Below are 21,865 nucleotides of genomic sequence, written 5' to 3'. Positions count from 1 at the left end.
CAATCCATCCTACCATTGATGTCAGCCTCACAGCCTTTCAGCCCATTATCTTTCTATTAATAAATCTATTTATTTTTATGAAAATGGAAAGATTGTGAATAGGTGCAGTACATTCATAGACACAATGACTAATAAAATATCTTTTGTCATAGTTCAGATATTGTATACACCTGTGCAATACTATTTTTCAAGAAGATAGCTCGTCAAGTCAGTTGTCTGAGACTTGATTTTACTTGCCCCTAATGAGTTTTGCATTGCATCAATTTTAATGTCGCAGAAGCTAATAATGTGCACCTGAAGATGCTTTATTCACAGGCCTGCCTGGGAAATGAAGGGCTTCTTTAATGTCTGAGAAACTTTCTCTCTTTCCAGTGCTCTGACTGATGTTCTGAAACAACAAGGTCAATGTACCGCCAATCACGTGGAAAGAGATGGGAAGGTGGCAATTCATGTGCAACATGAAAACATGCAGCCCACAAGCTTGAGGAACAATTTTGGTAAGCCCTACAGTTTGACAGGCTTGTGTGGAGCAATTATGGCATGATTGTTTAGTCTTTTTGGTGATGGCTTTCCTGAGATATACTTTAAAAATGTCACCTTGATACTTGAAATATTCTCATGTCTATAGAGATTCCTCTTGGTTGGAAATGCAGCTCCTTTTAGCCCCTACAGAAAAGTAAATGGCATACTCTATTATTTTATTGGGTTTTGCTCTAATGTTTTCCACTTCTGATTTCCAAAATGGCTGCTGTCAAGACCTGAGAATCAGCCAGGCAGGCCGTAAGCTCATCAAGTGGCGACTGAGATTCTCCAGAATCTTGGCAGTCTCACTTCTTGTTCCCAGTCCAAATGACTTCTGATTCTCCTCCGAGTCAGACTCTGGTCTTGCATTCCAGTTTTGGGTTGGGTGGTGGGCAGGGCAGGAAGGAGGCAGGTGCTGAAGAAGGAAAGAAGAGGCACAGAACTAGGTAAGAGTGATCAGATGGCTTACGATGCAAATCTGGTAAGTTTAGATTAGTAGTTTCTAAAGTAAATGTTGGTTAAATTTATACAGCTAACTTTTCTTGCGTGGTGCTCACATTTCCCTGTTAATTCCTTGGTGGCTTTCCTGTATGAATATAGCGTGGATCAAAATGTTTGGACAGTTCAATTGGTTCCCTACTTTTACTCAGTGTGTTCTTGTGCCTATCCTTGTGTTTATGATGTATGTCTAAAGGAACATGTAACATGTAAAAAGAGAAATTACAAGACATTGAAAGAAAAGTATAATTTATAAGAAAACTCTGATCTAATGACTTGTAAATGCTTTCAAATTAAATGCTTTGTTTCTGTATTAAGCCATTAGAATACATCCATTATATCTAAAAGTTTGCACACGTGGATTTTAATAGCGCCTGTTCCCCATAAGAGCAATCTAGAATTACTGTTAAAATGTTCTCTTAACATAAATTGCTGTTGTGAGTTTTTTGCCTTCCCATTTGTGCAATTTGAAGGCAATACTGTCGTATTCTTCGGGGAAGGGGAAAATCAACTGCTCGTGAGGGAAAGCTATTAGAGCTACTGCTGACTGGCAATAAACACAAAGGCTCGAATTTATTCGTATTTTGGTATTTCTGTGGCACATCCCCATCCACTGTGAAAGGTTCTGAGGTCAAGGTACAGAATTCCCAATGGGCATTCTTTTGTTTGCCATTCTAATAGGAGACAGAGCAGCAGCCGGAGAGGACGGAGGAAAGGCAAGTGAGGCGGCACATACTGGGGGTATGTTGTAAAGCTAGTACCCCTGGAGCCAGACAGTAGAAGCAGCTATTATCTGGCTGGAATCCACTGAGGGGTCCAGCCAGACAGTGACAGCGTCAGTGATTTCCTTTTACCATCAGGAGCAATGATCATTAACATCTGAACCGGATTTGTAGCATTTGCAAGACGATTTAGAAACTAATGATTTACACCTCATGATAAAAGTAAAGATGCAATACTCCACAGTATTAGTACCACAGCATTGATTTTGAGGTATGTGTACTGGATTAGAAAATACCCTCGTGTATATACTGGACTTTCATGCTCGCCACAGCAGTAAATTTCTAATTTATTAACCGATGCACCTCACAGTCTAAAAACATCTGACAACTTGTCTCTTGTTTAGGATAATTACATGTACTTAGTCTGAACGCAAATTACAACAGTTGCATCACTGTGTGCAAACTGAGAGGCGTCCGTACTTACCATCTGAACCAATCCTGAAACTAATTGACTTCTGAAATAGCATGTACTTAAAGGCTTGCCATAAATAGGGAAGAACACATTTGAAAGTTCTTAGTTGTGTCGCTCAGCCTTTTAGCTGTTGTACGGAATAATGTTTAGCGAGTCTAATGGCAGGTAAAAGCATCTATTGCTTCCACCAATTAGTAAGGGAGTCTGAATAATTGCGGTGGCAATTATACTCTTTTATTGCATGAATGGGTTTGGTTGGGTAATTTTCTACTTATTATTGGAAATAGCTTCCTTGTGCATTTCAACATATTGGTAAAGATATTTGATTATGAACAATTTTTTGCCTTTCTCCATTGAACAATGTCACTGACATTCAAAGATCTCAGGTTGGTTTTGTGTTAAAAGACACACGTTTCAATCTGGGTACTATTAGGCCAGCATTGTTTGATTAATAGCAGATAATACATGCTGGTTATTTCTCTTAAAGGATTATTATTTCAGCTGTTGTTTTCATTTGAAAACAGTTTGGTATTGGACTCACTGGTGTTCCTGAAATCAAACATCTCACCTTTTCCTTCTCTACAGATTAAACAGGAGTGTACCATTATCATATCCATGAATGTGATATATTTACTATAGAAGATCGCTGCAAGTGTTGGCGATCATTTTCTACATGCTGGTTCACGGTAGTTAAATAAAGAAGATGATTCAGCCAGAACATGTTTTCTGTCAACTCTGGTGATTTTGGTGGCACTGTCCTTGGTCCTGCAGCCTGAAAGATCAATCAGGACCTCTCATCTTCAAAGTCAAGAATATAATGTCAAACAGATTGTAAGCATGCCTGGAGCATTTGCCATTCTTCAGATCATTGGCAGAGTTGTTATCAAGGGCTTCAGATCCAGACGGTCGGCCTTTGTTTAACATTTAGCAAGCTCACCAGAGGGGTAGTAATCGACAAGTCTTGTGACAGAACTGTTTTTGATGCTGTTCTCATTTTAACCATGATTTCAAAAATTATCTGTGTGAATAGACTGTGATTCAAAAGGTAGTTATGTGATATCCAGTTAAACAATGAATATGTGCTTCCCTGATGGGTGGCTCAGTGAATTTATACCATAAGTACATGAGCCATGGAGATTAGGAAGTTCTCGGATACAATCCTCTCTCTGTGCTGTGTTAGCTCATCCCTGCTGGGTTTATACAGATGTCAGTAAGGGTACCAAAACTTACCGCCGCACTCTTGGTCGTAGAAGGGGAAATTGGCCAAAGTTCCCACTCCTGATCACTTCCAGTGACCCCTGCTGGAAGTAATGAGGTGTGTTAACGGCCCTAATTTCTCCTTAAGTGGCTCAGTGTCAATTATTTTGTCTTCTAATACTCCTGTGAAGCACCTTGGGATGTTTTACTACATTAAAGGCGCTATATAAATACACATTGTTTTTGTTGTTGTAGGACATAGGGTGGGAACAGAACAAGGCTCAGAATGAGATGGCAGATCAAATCATTATCACACAATGGTCAGAAATGACCCCACATTCAAATAAGCTGCTGACACTCACCATTGAGGCTTAATCATGAATAATGCCCACTTGGGTACCTAAGGCACCTGTCAATCATGGAACTGTCATGCAACAAGGAGGGGAGAAAATTGGTGAGAAAGAGAAACAAAACTCAACAAATATGTCTCCTTACTTTAGTGCACTAATATTTTATACATTATTGGGGTGATTCCATGACCAGGCACTCCCAGTAAGAGGTGGAACTCGCAAAATGTGCAGGTCAGGAGGTCCTGTATCCTTTGTGGCTAGAAAATCATAGGCTGCGGGCCCGTAATGCTCCCTGCAAGTGCCGCTCCTCACTGGGAGCGCCTGATCACAGATCATCCAATATGTGAAAACTTGGTGTATACCATCTCATCATGTAGAAACAAATCAAAGTGTTTCACACAATCAAATACAGTGACCATTGCTAAGTTGACCAAGGCACCAGAATAAGAGTCGGTGGAATCATTTTCACCTTCGCTGCCTGGGTAGTAATCTGATACATTGCATGCCCAGCCATTGTAGAACCTTTTCTGATTTTCCCTTGATTGAAATCAATGGTATGAAAATCGAGCTAATTTTACAACGGTGGGTGATCCACTCTACCAGATTACTGCTCAGGTGGTGAAGGTGAAAATTACCCCCCAGTGTCTTCAGAAGAGAAGGCAAAAAAATTGGGGATATGTGGGGAAGTAGCACACCAAAAAGAAATCTAATCCATACTTGTGGATTATGAAGATATTCACTTGAGGGGATGTTTCCCCGTACCTCGCTCAAATCATGCGGTGCCCACTTTGATTCATTTCTCTTTGATGGTTGTGTGTTGATAATTTAACTTGCCAGAAGAAAAATATTAAAATATTCATACACATTCTAATGCTTTAAAATTCCATAAGTAAATAATTTTCAAATGGTTCTATAAAAATATAATCCTATTACTCAGACTACTAAAAGTATTTGAAATGTAAGGGCCCAATCTTAAAAGGGAAGACTTGGCATTTGAAAGTCAGAAGAAGGAAGAGCTTCAGCTCTTAAATTGCAAAGTGTTTTTAAAAATTGGGTAGGGAGAATAATAGTTGAATCTTCCATAAATTCAAACATTTCTTCCTTCTTTTCCTGTTAATTTCCCCTTTCCCTTCCCATCTCCCTTCCTCCCCTGAAGGCTTTGACTCTTTTCTGAGATCTGTGGTTAAATGTGGTAACATTCATGCCACACAAGTGCCAGGCAATGACTATCTCCAACAAGTGAGAGTCTAACCACCGCCTCTTGACATTCAATGACATTACCATCACCGAATCCCCCACCATCAACATCCTGGGGGGACACCATTGACCAGAAACTTAACTGGACCAGCCACATAAACACTGTGGCAACAAGAGCAGGTCAGAGGCTGGGTATTCTGCGGTGAGTGTCTCACCTCCTGACTCCCCAAAGCCTTTCCACCATCTACAAGGCACAAGTCAGGAGTGTGATGGAATACCCTCCACTTGCCTGGATGAGTGCAGCTCCAACAACACTCAAGAAGCTTGACACCATCCAGGACAAAGCAGCCCGCTTGATTGGCACCCCATCCACCGCCTTAAACATTCACTCCCTCCATCACCGCCATACCGTGGCTGCAGTGTGTACCATCTACAAGATGCACTGCAGCAACTCGCCAAGGCTTCTTCGGCAGCACCTCCCAAACCTGCAACCTCTACCACCTAGAAGGACAAGGGCAGCAGGCGCATGGGAACACCACCACCTCCAAATTCCCCTCCAAGTCACACACCATCCTGATTTGAAAGTACATCGTCGCTGGGTCAAAATCCTGGTACTTCCTCCCTAATAGCACTGTGGGAGCACCTTCACCACACGGACTGCAGTGATTCAAGAAGGTGGCTCACCACCACCTTCTCGAGGGCAACTAAGGATGGGCAATAAATGCTGGCCTTGCCAGCGATGCCCACATCCCATGAACGAATAAAAAAAATTCACTGATATCCAGTACCCAGCTGACCTGAAGGGATGGTGTGTTGCAGAAAGGACAACGACACTAACCAATTCTCTGACCATCGCTTCCTTTTGTGTGTGGCTCTCCATTAAGAATGCAGGATCAATAAATTTACACTATGATCCCAGGTGCATTGGGCACCTCACCCAAGTGCCTGTTCTTCATGTACGAGTCTAGATAGTAAGTGTTAGTGGACTATTTGAAGGCAGAAAGCATCACAATCAAGCCTCATTATGCATGACCTGCACATACACGCACTTTCAAGCATAGGTTGCTGGAGTAACTAGTGAATTTCCATTACACTTTGTGGTGCTCAGGCATGGTTATGACAGTTTGCAAAGGTAGGAGACCGTTACATTTATTATTATTTTCTGTTGTTATCTGTAACAAGATGAAGAGAATTTCAGTAGAAATGATATGCGAGCATACCTGATGAGAGGGGGCTTAATTTTTTGTAACTTAAAATTTGATTGGACGTAGGCATTATTTTCCCATACCCAATACACCGGGACAACACTAAGACAGGGTTACCATAATGCAACAGTGTAATTTGCTACTTGTACACCACCTTACAAGAAAGAGATAATTAAAAATTTGTATTTCATTTAGATTTTTTGAAGGCTTTTTAAAACTTGTGGCAACTGAACACCGTGGTGTGACCTGGATTCTCCTTTGGGTAAAAAGTAATGAGCTGCAATCAATGGTCGATCTGCTACTGTCTGTGCACATTATTTCTGTCATTGGTTGCAACTGCCACATTCAAATATTGAAATGACCAGCCCTTGGTGTTTAGCCCAGGAATGGAGCAATGCTGGTGGTGAGGGGTAACGTGTATGGTACTTGCATATTGTTAACTGAACACTAGATGGCCCTCTGATGGGAGTAAGCACATGGTAGCAATTACACATCTTTTGTATTTCTTGGTTATTTTGTGATGTAATATTCTAGAGGGTCTAAAATAAAAGCAGCTAGTTATTATCCCACCAGTTTGGGTATTTATTTGGACATAACAGTGGTGACCAGGATAAGGAACAATGCATTGTTAAAAGATTAGAGTATTGGATATCTTTGTTAATTAGGTAGTGGTCTACATTGTCACTGATTGTTTTATCATGTCGGCATTAGTTGGAAAAATTGGAAAGTATCGAATGGGGTCAAGCTGGAATAAATATATAGAAAGACTTAATTTTTTGTTTTGAGTTAAATTTAGCTTGCAATAGGTGCCAAAAAGAGCGTAGTGGACCTGCAACATATAGTTTGATTAAGAATCTGATCGCTCCTGCCCAGCCTAAAGACATTGGCCTGGAATTTGCGGTCAATGATGAAGCGACAGCGCTCGCCGCTGACCTTGAAGAAAGCTGCCCATAAAGATCTAGCAGTCTCTGTGGCGTGAATTTCAGCTGTCCCGACCATTGTTTGAACCTGACGCCTAATCAAACGAATCCTCGGCATCCAGCAACAGTGATGGCATCAAGCTGGCTAAGCAGCCAATCACATTGAAGAATTCTCACCGCAAACCAGGAAGTAAAATGCACAGACTCTAATTTACTTTTTTATAAATTTTGGAGAATTAAATAAAGATTGGGACATACACATATGATTAAGGTAGAAGCTGAAATATCATAAACAAACTTTAAATAAAAATTATGGGCCTGAATTTGCGGTCGGAGGCTTCCCGTGGGGAAATGCCTCCAATCCGCAAATAAAATCTGCGCCTGCCTGGTGCCGCGGGATCCACGGAGACTTGCGCTCCTGGGCCTCTACATGTAGACATGCGTAAAGGCCCACATATCCCAAGGGCGCAGGTGGTTCGCAAGCACCCCTGGGATCACATGGACCGGCCCAACCAATGAAAGGAGGAGGATCCCCATTCATGAATGGGGATCACATAAAAAACATATTTACATACCAAATAAATGTTAAAAAAAATTACAGATTTAAAATTAATTAAAATACCATTTAATTAAACATTTAAAACAAAAATTTTATTTTTTGTAAAATAAATTTTAATGTTTTAAAGGGGCTAAAAATAACCGTAACTTATTTTACAGGTGTTTTAATGTTTAAATAATTGATTTTTAAAAAAATATTCATTTAAACTCTTCCACTGGTAAAAGCAGACCTTTCATGGGCATTCATTAATAGCCCAACTCTCCGCTTGCGAATAACCTTTTCCCGGGGATGGCTATGATGTGTCAAGATCGCAGGTTCCGGGTTTCCGTGCACGGTCATTGTTTTCTATTGTAAGGTGCAGTTGCTAAATTCTTTGCTTAAAGGTTTTTTTTAGCTGCTACTAGGACTCATTCTTGGAGAAAATGATTTCCACCTTGTAATTCTGAGGGGAGAAGGTGGTACGTTTCACAGAAATCACAGAATCCCCACAGTGCAGATAGAGGCCATTTCGGCCCATCGAGCCTACACCGACACATATCCCACCCGATCCCCGTAACCCCACGTATTTAATCCCCCTAACACTAAGGGTCAATTTATCATAGCCAATCATCCTAACCCGCACATCTTTGGACTGTGGGAGGAAACCGGAGCACCCGGAGGAAACCCACGCAAACACGGGGAGAATGTGCAAACTCCACACAGTCACCCGAGGCCGGATTCGAACCCGGGTCCCTGGCGCTGTGAGGCAACAGTGCTAACCACTATGCCACCGTGCAATATGGTATTAGCATATTGTTAACTGAACACTACATGGCCGAAACATCAACTCAAATTTCTCTCCACAGATGTTGCCTGACCTGCTGAGTTTTTCCAGCATTTTCTGTTGTTATTTCGGATTTCCAACATCTGCAGTATTTTGCTATCGTACTACATGGCCCCTGATAGGAGTAAGCACATTGTAGCAATTACACTTCTGTTGTATACCTTTTGTTATTCTTTGAAGCAATATTCTGGAGGGTCTGGAAATAAATGATGTTAGTTATTACCCCACCAATACAAGTGTTTATTCAGACATAACAAGTGGAAGAGATCGGATTTCTGGCTGAGCATCTTAAAGTGGTGTCTCTTTTGAACCTCTCGAAGGACATTTGAACACATCTAGATTTGGATTGTTTTAAAATTAGTGGCAAAGACTTTAGATTAATCTGTGCTAACATGTTAAGTATGGTTAAGAGAATGATTAATACATGGTTCAGGGGAATGGTTAATAATTCTATTCTGTCCTGACCTTTCAGCTGTAACTGATTTCTATCAATTAAAAGTGGATAGTAACCTTTAAGTCGAGGAAAATACAAATCTATTTATGAAAACAAATTTATTCAGATAATCCTATTGACCTATGGCCAGCTGTTGTATATTATTTACATATTATGCCGAGTTGAAGTCCATTGTTTTGCATACTGGTGTTATGGCGGACCTGAGAAATAGTGTAGAAGTTAACATTTCTACATCTGTATTTGTGGTTCTTGAAGAGACTTTATAGCTGTGCCATTTACTTACTGATGGAAATAAAATACAGTCTACTACTTTCAGTTCATAGTACTTTAATTCAACTGATCTGATAATTAAACATTTTAGCACTAAATTCCTACTTTTCTGTGTTAATAGAATGCATTCAAAACAGTTTCCTAGAACAATACATCGTGGAACCAACCCAGGAGCAAGCTCTTTTAGATCTTGTCTTGTGTAATGAGACAGTGTTAATTAGTAATCTCATAGTAAGGGATCCTCTGGGGAAGAGTGATCATAATATGATATTCATATTGAGTTTGAGAGTGACGTGCTTAAATCCAAAACTAGAGTCTAAACTTAAATAAAGCGAATTGTATAGCTATGAGGGGCGAGTTGGCCAAGGTAGATTGGGAAATTAGATTAAAAGGTATAACAGTAGATAAGCAATGGTGAAAATTTAAAGAAATATTTCATAATACTCAACAAATATACATTTCATTGAGAAATAAAAACACATGAAAAGTGATCCATCTGTGGCTAACTAAAAAAGTTAAGGACAGTATTGGATTAAAAGAAGAGGCTTATAATGTTGCCAAGAAGAGTAGTAAGCCTGAGGATTGGGAGAGTTTTAGAAACCAGCAAAGGATAACCAAAAAATGGATAAAGAGGGAGAAAATAGAATATGAGAGTAAATGAGCAAACAATATAAAAACAGATTGTAAGAACTTCTACAAGTTTGTAAAAAGAAAGAGAGTAGCAAAAGTAAACACGGGTCCCTTAGAGGCTGAGACAATAGAAATTATAATGGGGAATAAGGAAATGGCAGAGACATTAAACAAATATTTTGTATCTGTCTTCACAGTAGAAGACACAAAAAACATATCAGAAATAATGGGGAACCAAGGGTCTAATAAGAGTGAGGAACTTAAATTAATTAATATAGGAAAAGAAAAAGTGTTGGAGAAATTAATGGGACTAAAAGACAACAAATTCCCTGAACCTGATGGCCTATATCCTAAGGTTCTAAAAGAGGTTGCTGCAGAGCTAGCGGATGCATTGGTTGTGATCCTCCAAAATTTCCTAGATTCTAGAATGGTCCCAGTGGATTGGAAGGTAGAAAATGTTACACCACTATTTAAGAAAGGAGGGTGAGAAAACAAGGAACTACAGGCCAGTTAGTCTGACACCAGTCATCGGGGAAATGCTGGAATCCATTGTTAAGGAAGTGGGAACAGGACACTTAGAAAATCATAATATGATTAGTCAGAGTCAACATGGCTTTATGAACAGGAAATCGTGTTTGACAAATCTATTAGGGTTTTTTGAGGATGTAACCAGTAGGGTAGCTAAAGGGGAACCAGTGGATGTAATATATTTGGAATTTCAAAAGGCATTCGATAAGGTGGCACACAAAAGGTTGCTGCACAAGATAAGGGCTCCTGGGGTTGGGGGTAATATATTAGCATGGATAGAGGATTGGTTAATGGACAGAAAACAGAGAGTAGGAATAAATGGGTAATTTTCAGGTTGGCAGGCTGTTACTAGTGGGGTGCTGCAAGAATGACTTGGATGAAGGGACAGAGTGTAATGTATCCAAGTTTGCTGATGATACAAAGCTATGTGGGTAAGTAAGCTGTGAGAAGGACACAAAGGGCAGGATTTTCATTGGGCCATGGAGGCGGGATTGGAGGCGTGTGGGGGTTTAAAATCCCAAAATCAGGGGGCACAAGCCCATCCCGCCCCAACCCGCCTCCATGCCAGTTTCAAAGGAGGCGGGTACTTGACCCGCACTGGGACCTGCCTCCTCGAGGCGGGAAGGGGATTAGTGCCAATTAACTACCTGTTAACAGGTAGTTAACAGGCAGTTTTTAGCCTAATCCCTATTTTCATTCTTGAAATGTGGGATTCCCGACGGCTCCAAACCACGCCAAGTTAGCGAGGCGAGCCGTTGGGCTGAAGGGCTTGGAGGGGTCGAGATGTCCGGTGTTCAGGTGAGTGATGGGTGCATGAGTGCAGAGGTAAGTGCGTTTGGTGTGTTTAAAGTGTTTAAAGAAGTTTTACTTACCTTTACAGCCTTCCTTCCTTCAGGTCTTGGGAATCCCTCATCTCACTGGCACAGAAAGCAGAATGGCCGCGATCTGTCAAAAATTGCAGCATTCAGCTTTCTGTTCCGGAGAGATCTCTAAATCATCCTGAGAGGAAGGAATTAACTTGGAGTACAGATTGTCAGCGTTTGACAGCTGTGAAATGCTGATATTTCATCTGTCAAAACATCTTGACAGATGAAATATCAATCTGTGACGTCACCTGTTGCCGGGTGGCCCTTAATTGGCCTGCTGAGCCCACTGGGCGGGCTCAACAAGGTCAATCAAGTCAAAATCGCGTAGGTTGGCTACAACTTGATGGAGGCGGGACTATAACCCCGAAAGTTGTAGTCCCGCCTCCTCAATGAAAATCCAGCCCAAAGAGTCTGCAAAGAGATATACACAGGTTAAGTGAATGGACAAGAAGGTGGCAGATGGCGTATAATGTGGGGAAATGTGAAGTTATTCACTTTAGTAGGAAAAATAGAAAAACAGATATTTTTAATGGTGAGAAACTATTAAATGTGGGTATTCAGAGGGATTTGGATGTTCTTGTACACAAAACACAGAAAGTTAACATGCAGATATAGCAAGCAATTAGGAAGGCAAATTATATATTCGCATTTATTGCAAGGGGGTTGGAGTGCAAGAGTAAGGAAGCCTTGTTGCAATTGTACAGGGCTTTGGTGAGACCACACCTGCAGTACTGTGTATAGTTTTGGTCTCCATACCTAAGAAAGGATAGACTTGCCTTGGAGGCGGTGCAACAAAGGTTCCTGGGATGAGAGGGTTGTCGCATGAGGAGAGATTGAGTAGAATGGGCTTATACTCTCTGGAGTTTAGAAGAATGAGAGATGGTCACGTTGAAACATACAAGATTCTGAGGGGGATTGACAGGGTAGATGCTGAGAGGCTGTTTCCCCTGGCTGGAGAGTCTAGAACTAGGGGGCATAGTCTCAGGATAAGGGGTCGGCCATTTAGGACTGAGATGAGGAGAAATGTCTTCACTCAGAGGGTTGTGAATCTTTGGAATTCTCTACCCCAGCGGGCTGTGGCTGCTCAGTTGTTGAGTATATTCAAGGCTGAGATCGATAGATTTTTGGACTCTTAGGGAATCGAGTGATATGGGGAATCAGGCAGGAAAGTGGAGTTGAGGTTGAAGATCAGCTATGATCTTATTGAATGGTGGAGTAGGCTCGAGGGGCTGCATGGCACTCCTGCTCCTATTTCTTATGTTCTTAAATTGTCAATTTTTTTTTAGGACAAGAAACTAAATTGAATGATCAAGAATAGAATGTAATTGATAATTCAGAGTAACTGATGAGAGTGTCCTTGAACTGGCAGCTGTATTGATGAACTGATGAAGTATGCAAGCCAAAAAGCAACATTGGACTTCTTCCGTCCATTATTTTCCGTAATATATTACTGATTAGATTTCTTTTCTTACCTCATTTCATAATGCAAGTACATCATAAATAGCATGACCACTGTCTTTCAAATTTAGATAAAACTGTTAATAATATGGCTAGTTACTTTCTTTGCGACTGGTTTCAAGGTTATCAACAAGTGCAGCATTAAAACATGTGACAAAACCCTTCTGGGCAGAAATAACATGAAACACAATCTGAAGATTATTATACCACAAACTCATTCCATCTTAAATGCCACCGTGTCATAAAGAATTGCAGAAGATCGACCTTCCCGTTGAATGATGTTAAGACTTATTGAAGTGGCTATGATGTCTGTCCTTATTTAGTGAAACAAAGTCCTTTGGGGGTGAAACTCTTGGATAAACAAAGTCAAATTGTATGCTGACGTTTTATTTAAACAGAGTACAAATATGTTCAATCAGTCCTTCAGGAGCTTACAATTAGTTGTTTCAATACTTAGCATACTACAGAAGAATTGCAATTGAACTGTTTTTAAAAATAATTTGTAAGCTGCAAGTCTCATGAGTTGCCTTTTTTGGAGACATTTGCTTCTGAAAATTCTGATTTTTTAAAAACTTCATAAATATGTATTTTTGTACCACAAAATATGCTTGTTGGGGGAAAAAATGGCACCGTTTACCTTATCTTATTTGTACAGTTCACTGTTCCACTTTTATCTTCTCGCATTGGTTGTTTAATGTTGAATCACTGCTGGATTTTGTATTCAAGGAAAACAAAAGTGATAAATACAAGTGATAATACCCTTGGCTTTTTCTGGTCAGTTGGCTCAGTTTAAGGATGCATCTTCTTCCTAGTTCTACATTGCTCAGCAATAATGCTGAGATATGATGTTGTCAGTAGTGAAGCTTGGGATTGGATCGTAATGATCTCAATATGCAGCAATCCCTAAAACAAGAAGTTCTGAAACCAGAAATGATACGTCATCTTCATTTTCCAAACAATTTAACTATTTCCTGTCAAAGCCAGCTAGCACAGCTGTTTAATACAAATTAAAATAATTTGCTTATATGTTACTAAAGGCAAACAGGTCACCAAAAGGAGAAAGATGGATTCATGTACTGTGATGCAGGGTTCTTGGACATATTCAATATTATCTCCTGTCTTCTACCTGGATAATTCTGGCAGGCCACCTTATGGACCTCCTTTCTGATTTTCATCTTAAGTGACCTCAAAGCAGATTTCAGAATGTTCAAACTAGTTCATGGACATTCCAGGCTTTCCTTGCAATTGGCATCAAGAATAAGGAACAGCTAAAAGTTTCTCATTTAGAAATGTTGACAATTTCTTCAAATGTTTCCAGAATCATCTTTTATCTGTATACAAAAAGAAACTTGCTTACGAGTACATTGAGTTATTTTGGAGCTCCACTCTTTTGTTAAAGGAAACCATTGCAAGGCATGAGTTTGTTTCAGCTGTAAACACATTTTGTTCAATGTATTGAAGTGGAAAAGAGCCTTTCATACAGTTCAAAACTGGTACACTTTTGACTTTGCCATAAAAGATAGTAGGATGTTAAAATTGCTGCTTTCAAAATTTATAAACCCTACAGTTCAATCTTGTTGTAAAATCTCTGTTATTCATTCTACTTTAATGTGTTATGGAGATAATTTCAGCAAGTGTCACTTCAAAATACAGCATGGTAACAGAGAGTGAATTCAAATCCAGGTTCCAGTGTCCCAACCCATTAGGCGTCCTCCGCTAACCAGGTCCTCCCTGTGTGCCAGTTTAATTGATGCATGTTTCTTTTAAGCGGCAGGCGGTCATAATTTAACTTCAGGATATATCTCTACAGTATAGCAAAAGAGGACTTGTCCGATTTAACTGGAATTCATCATGCTTTTTGTGTAATTAGTAACTAAAGTAGAAATGGTTGCATTTCTGCTAGGGTAGTCCCAAGATTCCTTTCTGCAATGTGGGATGCAAGAACCTTCTCCACCCCGCACCGCCCCCCCCCCCCCCCACAACCCTCCAACTTTCTCTTAAATGGAATCTAAAAAAATTAATGAATGGAGTAAAAATTCTTCTATATTTGTCTAGTCACCTGGACCTTTGGGCTGGATTTTGCCAGCCCTGGGGAGGCGGGTTTGGAGGCAGCACTGTCGGGAAAATGGCAGAACCTGGGGGCGGGTACCCATCCCGCCCCCAACCCGCCTCCGTGCCATCTTCCCAGGAGGCGGGTACCCGACCCACGCTGGATCCCGTCTCCTGGAGGCGGGAAGGGGATTACGGCCACTTAACTGCCTGTTAACAGGTAGTTAAGAGGATTATCCCCATTTTTCCACCAGAGGCGCAGGCTTCCCGCAGTGGGTCTGTGGGGGTCGAAGGGGTGCAAAAGTGCGCTGTGGAGGTAAGTGATGGGTGCAAGTGTGGAGAGGTAAGTGTGTGAGGTGAGTGAAAAGTGATAGAAAATGTTTACTTACCTTTGTTTCTTCCTGCAGGCTTCAACAGTTGGGGAACTGGAGAGTTCCGCATCTCACCGGCAGAGATGACAGATGGCTGCTGCATTCTCCAATGCAACAGCCATCTGATTTCTGCTCACCAAAGAGGTTTGATGAGTCTTTAATACAAGGACTCATCAAACAACATAGAATGTCACTGTTTGACAGCTTCACAGAGCTGTCAAACGATGACAATTCATCTGTCAAAACGTCATACGCTGACATTCTCTGTAACCGACTTCCCCTTAATTGGCCTACTAAGCCCGCTGGTCAATCAAGGGAAAATAGCGTGGGTTGGTCACAGGTCGATGGAGGCGGGACTAAAACCCAACAAGCAGCAGTCCCGCCTCCAACGCGCCCCCATTGACAAAATCCAGCCCTTTGTGTCTGAACATGTTGTATTTGCAAACCAGCCTTGTTTCATTTATTTGGGAGCGATATGAATTTGTAATGTAGACATACCATTGTCAATCACAAAATAAATTGATTGTCAGTAGCAGTTAAAACTTCTAGACCGTTATGCAATCCAATTTGACCTTCCTTTATCCCCCATTTTCTTGATGAGCCATGATGAAATTACAACTGATTTACACAACTCTTCTGCTGATGACTTATTTAATTATTCACGATTCATATCTCAGCTGAGGACATTCTATCGCACAATTTAGAGCCTGATTTTAATAGATAATTAAACTGATCAGAAAGGCGCAGTTAGTCTATTTTTAATGGTCATATCAAATAAAGATATCATCCCGTAAACATAATGAAACAGAAAGAAGTAAAACATTTATCTCTGCAGTCAAGTCCACTTATGCACACTTCTGAAATAAGCAAAGTTTCGGTGAGTCCGGATTGACCCCAATGTGTAAAATTAATGGATGCAAAATTATGGGGACTACGTCTACAATTTTGCAATGCCTGCTTCTGGCAAACAAGGCTCTCTGTTGGGAGCGTACACTCATAAAAGTTCCCTTTGTGTACACAGAGTGTATACACTGGGGAACGGGGTATAATCAGTTCATTCCACAATCTGAGGGACAAAAACACAAAGCAGTTAGAAGTCTTCCTTTATGATTAGTGTAAATGGAATACTTCAGACCTCATTGTTGGTTATTTTTGTAAAGTGTAAAGATAATTTTATTGAAAAATAGTATATTAATTCGCAAAATTCATTTATTGGGAATTTTTATAATGGCGACAAGCAGTTGAATATTCCCATTATGGCATAATGGTTATTACTACTCCTGTAGATGCACCTAGTTACCATCTTAAAAATACTACATGCTGATTCTAATCAAATTTTCAATTGTTTAACATTCCAGTTAAATCTTATAGAATGGTTTCAGGCTATTCATAAGGTAAGATTACAATGTAATGATCTGGTTCTAGATGCCACTAACAAATTTAATAAATCTCTATCAAAAAATATTTATAAGCATGCTGAAGATCATATAGTAAATCATTATTACTCCAGTGTTTTCTCAGTTTTGTCTCCTTGAATTTAACTGATATGAGAGACTGGGTGGACTCCTATTTTAAGAGTTGCAGCAACTGCAAGGTGAAGTGATAAAATCATTTTGTTGTTTTGGTTCCAGATAATACTTTTATGAGTGATTTATTCATGATACTTGTATGCATACTTAATTCTTTGACTCCCATTTCACAGCTTGACACTCTGTATGTAAGTTAGGTGCCAATTTTGTGCTTATCTGTGGATGGACTGCATGGCACCAAAGGATCAGAAAATTGGACAAGTAGGCATGTTTTGGGCCCAATTATTTCATTCCGTAGCCTCAATAGGACCACAGATTGCATGTAAAAATATTTATATGAAAACCTGGCACATTTTCCTGGCTTTTGTGCCAGGATTGTGCTTTTTGCCTTCAAAGCCCATTTTACTGGGCACAATGGAGGCTCCATGTGTGATGGAGCTGACATTGGGGAATAGACCTTGGGAGTTTTTTTTATTTTTGTATACTTTTTTTACATTACCATTTTTTACCGTGTATTTAATACAAATATTTCCAATATTTATGACACATTTATTAATACATATTTTAGGAATAATTTTAGTTACTCATTATAGTAAATTTGTTTTCTAATATCCCCAAAACAATTGTCTATTGCCTGCTAAGTCCCTGTAAAGCAGACTGTAAGTGAAGCATTTATAAGGATTCAGCAAAATAGGAAGAGATTAAAAAAGAGGGCACATGAACAGAAATCCTTCCAATACCAACTGTCACAAGGGCTCAGGGTGCGAGAAGGTATCGCGGTGCAAGCTGTCGACTCCTGTTTTGGGCATGAAGTGAAGGTAAAGTTTATGATGGGGATCAAATGTGTTGAAGTGGAACAAGGTAAAAGAAGGGATAACAGCAGACACCTGAGCCTCCCGGACTGCATCTGCCATTCTGCTGCCAACCAGATGTGTGGACCCTGGTACACATACTTCCCAATCACGGAGGACAACCACATCCAGAAGCCCCAGGTCCATTGGGAGTTGGCTGCAGAGCTTTACCATCTGCTGCAAGAACACCTGTAGACAACCTGTAACATAGGCATGGCAGCCAAAGTTACAGATGCCCTCAACTTTTCTGCCTTCTTGGTGTTTCTGGCTAGTTGTGCTATACCAGCTAATGTGCTGGACACACATATCAAACAAATGACTGATGTATCGGTTAGCATGGCAGCACTTTCATCTCCTTTGCCACCGAAGAGCAACAGGAGCATGGCAAGGTGCCCAGTTTCACTGCACAACTACACTGGAAAAAGTATTGGGGATTATTGATAGCAGCTCTGGCCATCCAGCTAGAAGATTTCTGCTCTTCTTCTGGAACCACCACTTGCTGTTCCTCACCTGTGCCTACAAATGTTGAGCGAGGAAGCTAAAAGCAAGACTTGCATTTATATGGTGCCTTTCATGACCTTGAGACGTTCCAAAGTGCTTTATAGCCAATGAAGAACTTTTGAAGTGTAGTCACTATTGCAATGTAGGAAACATGGCAGTCAATTTGTGCATAGCAAGGTCCCACAAACAACATTGAGATAATGACCAGATAATCTGTTTTTTTTAGTGATGTTGAGGGATAAATATTGGCCAGGACACCAGAGAGCGTTGCTCTGCTCTTCTTTGAAATAGTGCCATGGGATATTTTGCGTCCACCTGAGAGGGCAGATGGGGCCTCGGTTTAACATCTCATCCGAAAAACAGCAGCTCCAACAGTGCAGCACTCCCTCAGTACTGCAAGTGTCTAGAGTGGGACTTGAACCCACACCCTTCTGATTTAGAGGTGAGAGTACTACCACTGAGCCATGGCTGACATTGTATGTGTCTGAGATGCAGAGTGGTTTGTGGTACTATAATCGGGGCAGTTAGCAGCGCTGGCAAGCTATCCTTCTAGACCTACAATGAAAGAAAAAGAACAGCCTTAGAATGTTGAGTTCAAAAGATACCATCAAACTGAGCTTTCCTTTCAAGATGCTGTGTGTGATGTTTGTGTGGTTGTGTGCAAAATAGTACTAGCTCTCCACTTAGGGGAGGCCTATTACTTCAATTTCTCCTGCTGTCTCTTACTCTTGAAGTCAAGGATAACTAAGGTGTTCCTGCTGGGGTGTCACAGGCTTGTGATTCCCAAGTCCTTCTCCAGCTTGTATCTTTTTAAAAATTATGTGCCATCTTGTGCAAGCAGAACAGTAACGTTGAGATATAAGTTGATGTGCCAAAGCTACCGCCCATCCTTGATGTCAATTAGTGATCATGTGCGTAGGTTGTGTTACAATGATCCAACGTGTGAAGCCCTTAAGCTCTTGGAAAATGTCTACGTAAAAGCTCTCAGCTGTAAATTACAATTTTAATGTGAGTCCCACTGAGGAAAGAATATGCACTAGATGCTACGAAAGAGCTGTAAGTTTGTGTGACAGCTTGGCATAGGTGATCAAATGTGGAACAAGTTGCCAGGCAACACTTTATGGCAGGACTTTGGTACATAGTACTATTGGATAGTCTCGCCATGCCAGATTCTTTAAAATATGCTGTCTGCTGCTGCTGCTGCATCTGTTTCCAACTCCTGGAGGTATATACACTTTGTTGAGTCTGGCTGGCACCTTGTGCTAGGCATGGCAAATTGTATTCTTGTAAGGAGGGTGGCCTGAAGTGTTAAACAGCGCAGCCTTCCTTGCACCCACTTCAAGCATTGACACACACAGCAGGACATCTACCTAAGAAGAAATTGGATGCTGAGTTGCCCTAGCACTTGCCCATAGACTCCATTTTGTGCCTATGTACTGAGTTTGTCTTCCTTTTGCTTTTGGCTTGCTATTTGTGCTCCCCCCCCCCCCCCCGCCAATGCACCCTTTGGAAAAACTTTCTAAAGGCTGAAAGAACTTTTGTCCCTGTATGTAATCATGTACACTTTAGGTGGGCACCTCCTTTTCAAATTTTCAATTTAAGGCCTGCTGGGTCACGCTGGATGTCCTGCCCCGCCCATCAATCGCTCTCTGTGTCCCGGCCAATGTGCACAGGGAATGGATCCAATTTATTTACATGAGCCGACCTCACAAACACTCGATGCTGATTGTACGTCCTGCTGCAGTAGCAATGGGATCACTTTGCATTGCACAATCAGCCCCCTGGTGTGATGGCGCCACCATAAAAGACCAGAACAAATCAGAATTACATCAGTAATCATCTAGAGGAAAGTATCATCAGTCATAATCAGTGCTATCATCATGTGTGTTAATGTCTACATGTTGCTGGAGTGAGATAAAAGTTTTATCAAATATGAGTCAGGCAAATAAGTTTAGAACTGGATTCCATGGTTCGACATTATTAAGGCTTGGCCGTTTGAACCTGAATTCAGTTCAAGCTGTGAATGTTTCCATCAAAATCAGTGTAGAAGAAAGCAATCTCATCATTTCATGAAGGAATTGAAGGCATTTAAAGATTTTAGAAAATGTATATCCTGTCACACGCAGATGGGCTTTCAATTCAAAACCAATACATAGTTTAAAAACTATTTTTCATTAGGATCATGGTGATGCACCAAAGTGCGAGATTGATTCTACCACTTAACCGAGGTCCTACACATAGGAATGAAGGGAGTGAAAATCTAAAAAAGACTATCATTGGGTAGCATTGGGTGTGAAGGGGGACAAGACAAGAGTGAAATTCCATGCCAGTTGAGAGGCAGCTGGCTGGAGTTGTAGGGGAACACCCAAGACTGCTAACAAGAGATGTGTAAATGTAAGAAATCACACAACACCAGGTTATAGTCCAACAGCTTTATTTGAAATCACAAGCTTTCGGAGCACTGCTCCTTCGTCAGGTGAAGTGGAGAGATGCATAAAAACACAGCTTATATAGTCAGAGAATAATGTCAGATGTTTACAGGTAATCTTTCTAACTGCCATTTATCACACCTCGGCAGAGAGATAATCACAGCAATCAAAGGTGTAAATGGTGTCCAAACAGGTCAGTCAGGAAAACATTACATCAAAGAACAATGAGGTGGGGTCACAAGGGGTCAAATGTTGCAGATGCTGGGGTCTGTATGAAAAACAAAAAACAGACAAAAAACATTTTTTTTGCTTGCTGGAAATCACAGCAGGTCCAGCCGCATCTGTGTGGAGAGAACAAGCCAACGACGACTCGAATCTGGATGACCCTACGTCAGGTGGGGTTACATGTAGCGTGACATGAACCCAAGATCCCGGTTGAGGCCGTCCTCATGACTGCGGAACTTGGCTATCAGTTTCTGCTCGACGATTTTGCGTTGTCGTGTGTCTCGAAGGCCGCCTTGGAGAATGCTTACCCGAAGATCGGAGGCTGAATGTCCTTGACTGCTGAAGTGTTCCCCGACTGGGAGGGAACACTCCTGCCTGGCGATTGTTGCGCGGTGTCCGTTCATCCGTTGTCGCAGTGTCTGCATGGTCTCGCCGATGTACCATGCTCCGGGGCATCCTTTCCTGCAACGTATGAGGTAGACAATGTTGGCTGAGTCACATGAGTATGTACCATGTACCTGGTGGGTGGTGTCCTCACGTGTGATGATGGTATCTGTGTTGATGACCTGGCATGTCTTGCAGAGGTTGCTGTGGCAGGGTTGTGTGGTTTCGTGGTCGCTGTTCTCTCCACGACACCACACAACCCTGCCACAGCAACCTCTGCAAGACATGCCAGATCATCAACACAGATACCATCATCACACGTGAGGACACCACCCACCAGGTACATGGTACATACTCATGTGACTCGGCCAACGTTGTCTACCTCATGCGTTGCAGGAAAGGATGCCCCGGAGCATGGTACATCGGTGAGACCATGCAGACACTGCGACAACGGATGAACGGACACCGCGCAACAATCGCCAGGCAGGAGTGTTCCCTCCCAGTCGGGGAACACTTCAGCAGTCAAGGACATTCAGCCTCCGATCTTCGGGTAAGCATTCTCCAAGGCAGCCTTCGAGACACACGACAACGCAAAATTGTCGAGCAGAAACTGATAGCCAAGTTCCGCAGCCATGAGGACGGCCTCAACTGGGATCTTGGGTTCATGTCACGCTACATGTAACCCCACCTGATGTAGGGTCATCCAGACTCGAGTCGTCGTTGGCTTGTTCTCTCCACACAGATGCGGCCGGACCTGCTGTGATTTCCAGCAAGCAAAAAAAATGTTTTGTCTTTTTTTGTTTTTCATACAGACCCCAGCATCTGCAACATTTGACCCCTTGTGACCCCACCTCA

General features: G+C 41.4%; 1 long non-coding RNA gene across 1 annotated transcript; it reads left to right on the top strand.

The window, feature by feature from the left end:
* Positions 1-334: 334 nt before the first annotated feature.
* LOC147110603 (uncharacterized) lies at positions 335-2,932 on the top strand. The gene is made up of 2 exons (XR_015079956.1): positions 335-497; positions 2,800-2,932. It is a non-coding gene; the product is annotated as an uncharacterized LOC147110603 (long non-coding RNA).
* Positions 2,933-21,865: the final 18,933 nt, after the last annotated feature.

This window comes from Somniosus microcephalus, chromosome 11, assembly GCF_052327205.1.
Source record: "Somniosus microcephalus isolate GS21.2 chromosome 11, FLI_Smic_1.0, whole genome shotgun sequence".
Classification (NCBI taxonomy): domain Eukaryota; kingdom Metazoa; phylum Chordata; class Chondrichthyes; order Squaliformes; family Somniosidae; genus Somniosus; species Somniosus microcephalus.
The sequence above is the reverse complement of the archived record's forward strand: the minus strand, read 5'-3'. Positions and strand labels throughout refer to the sequence as shown.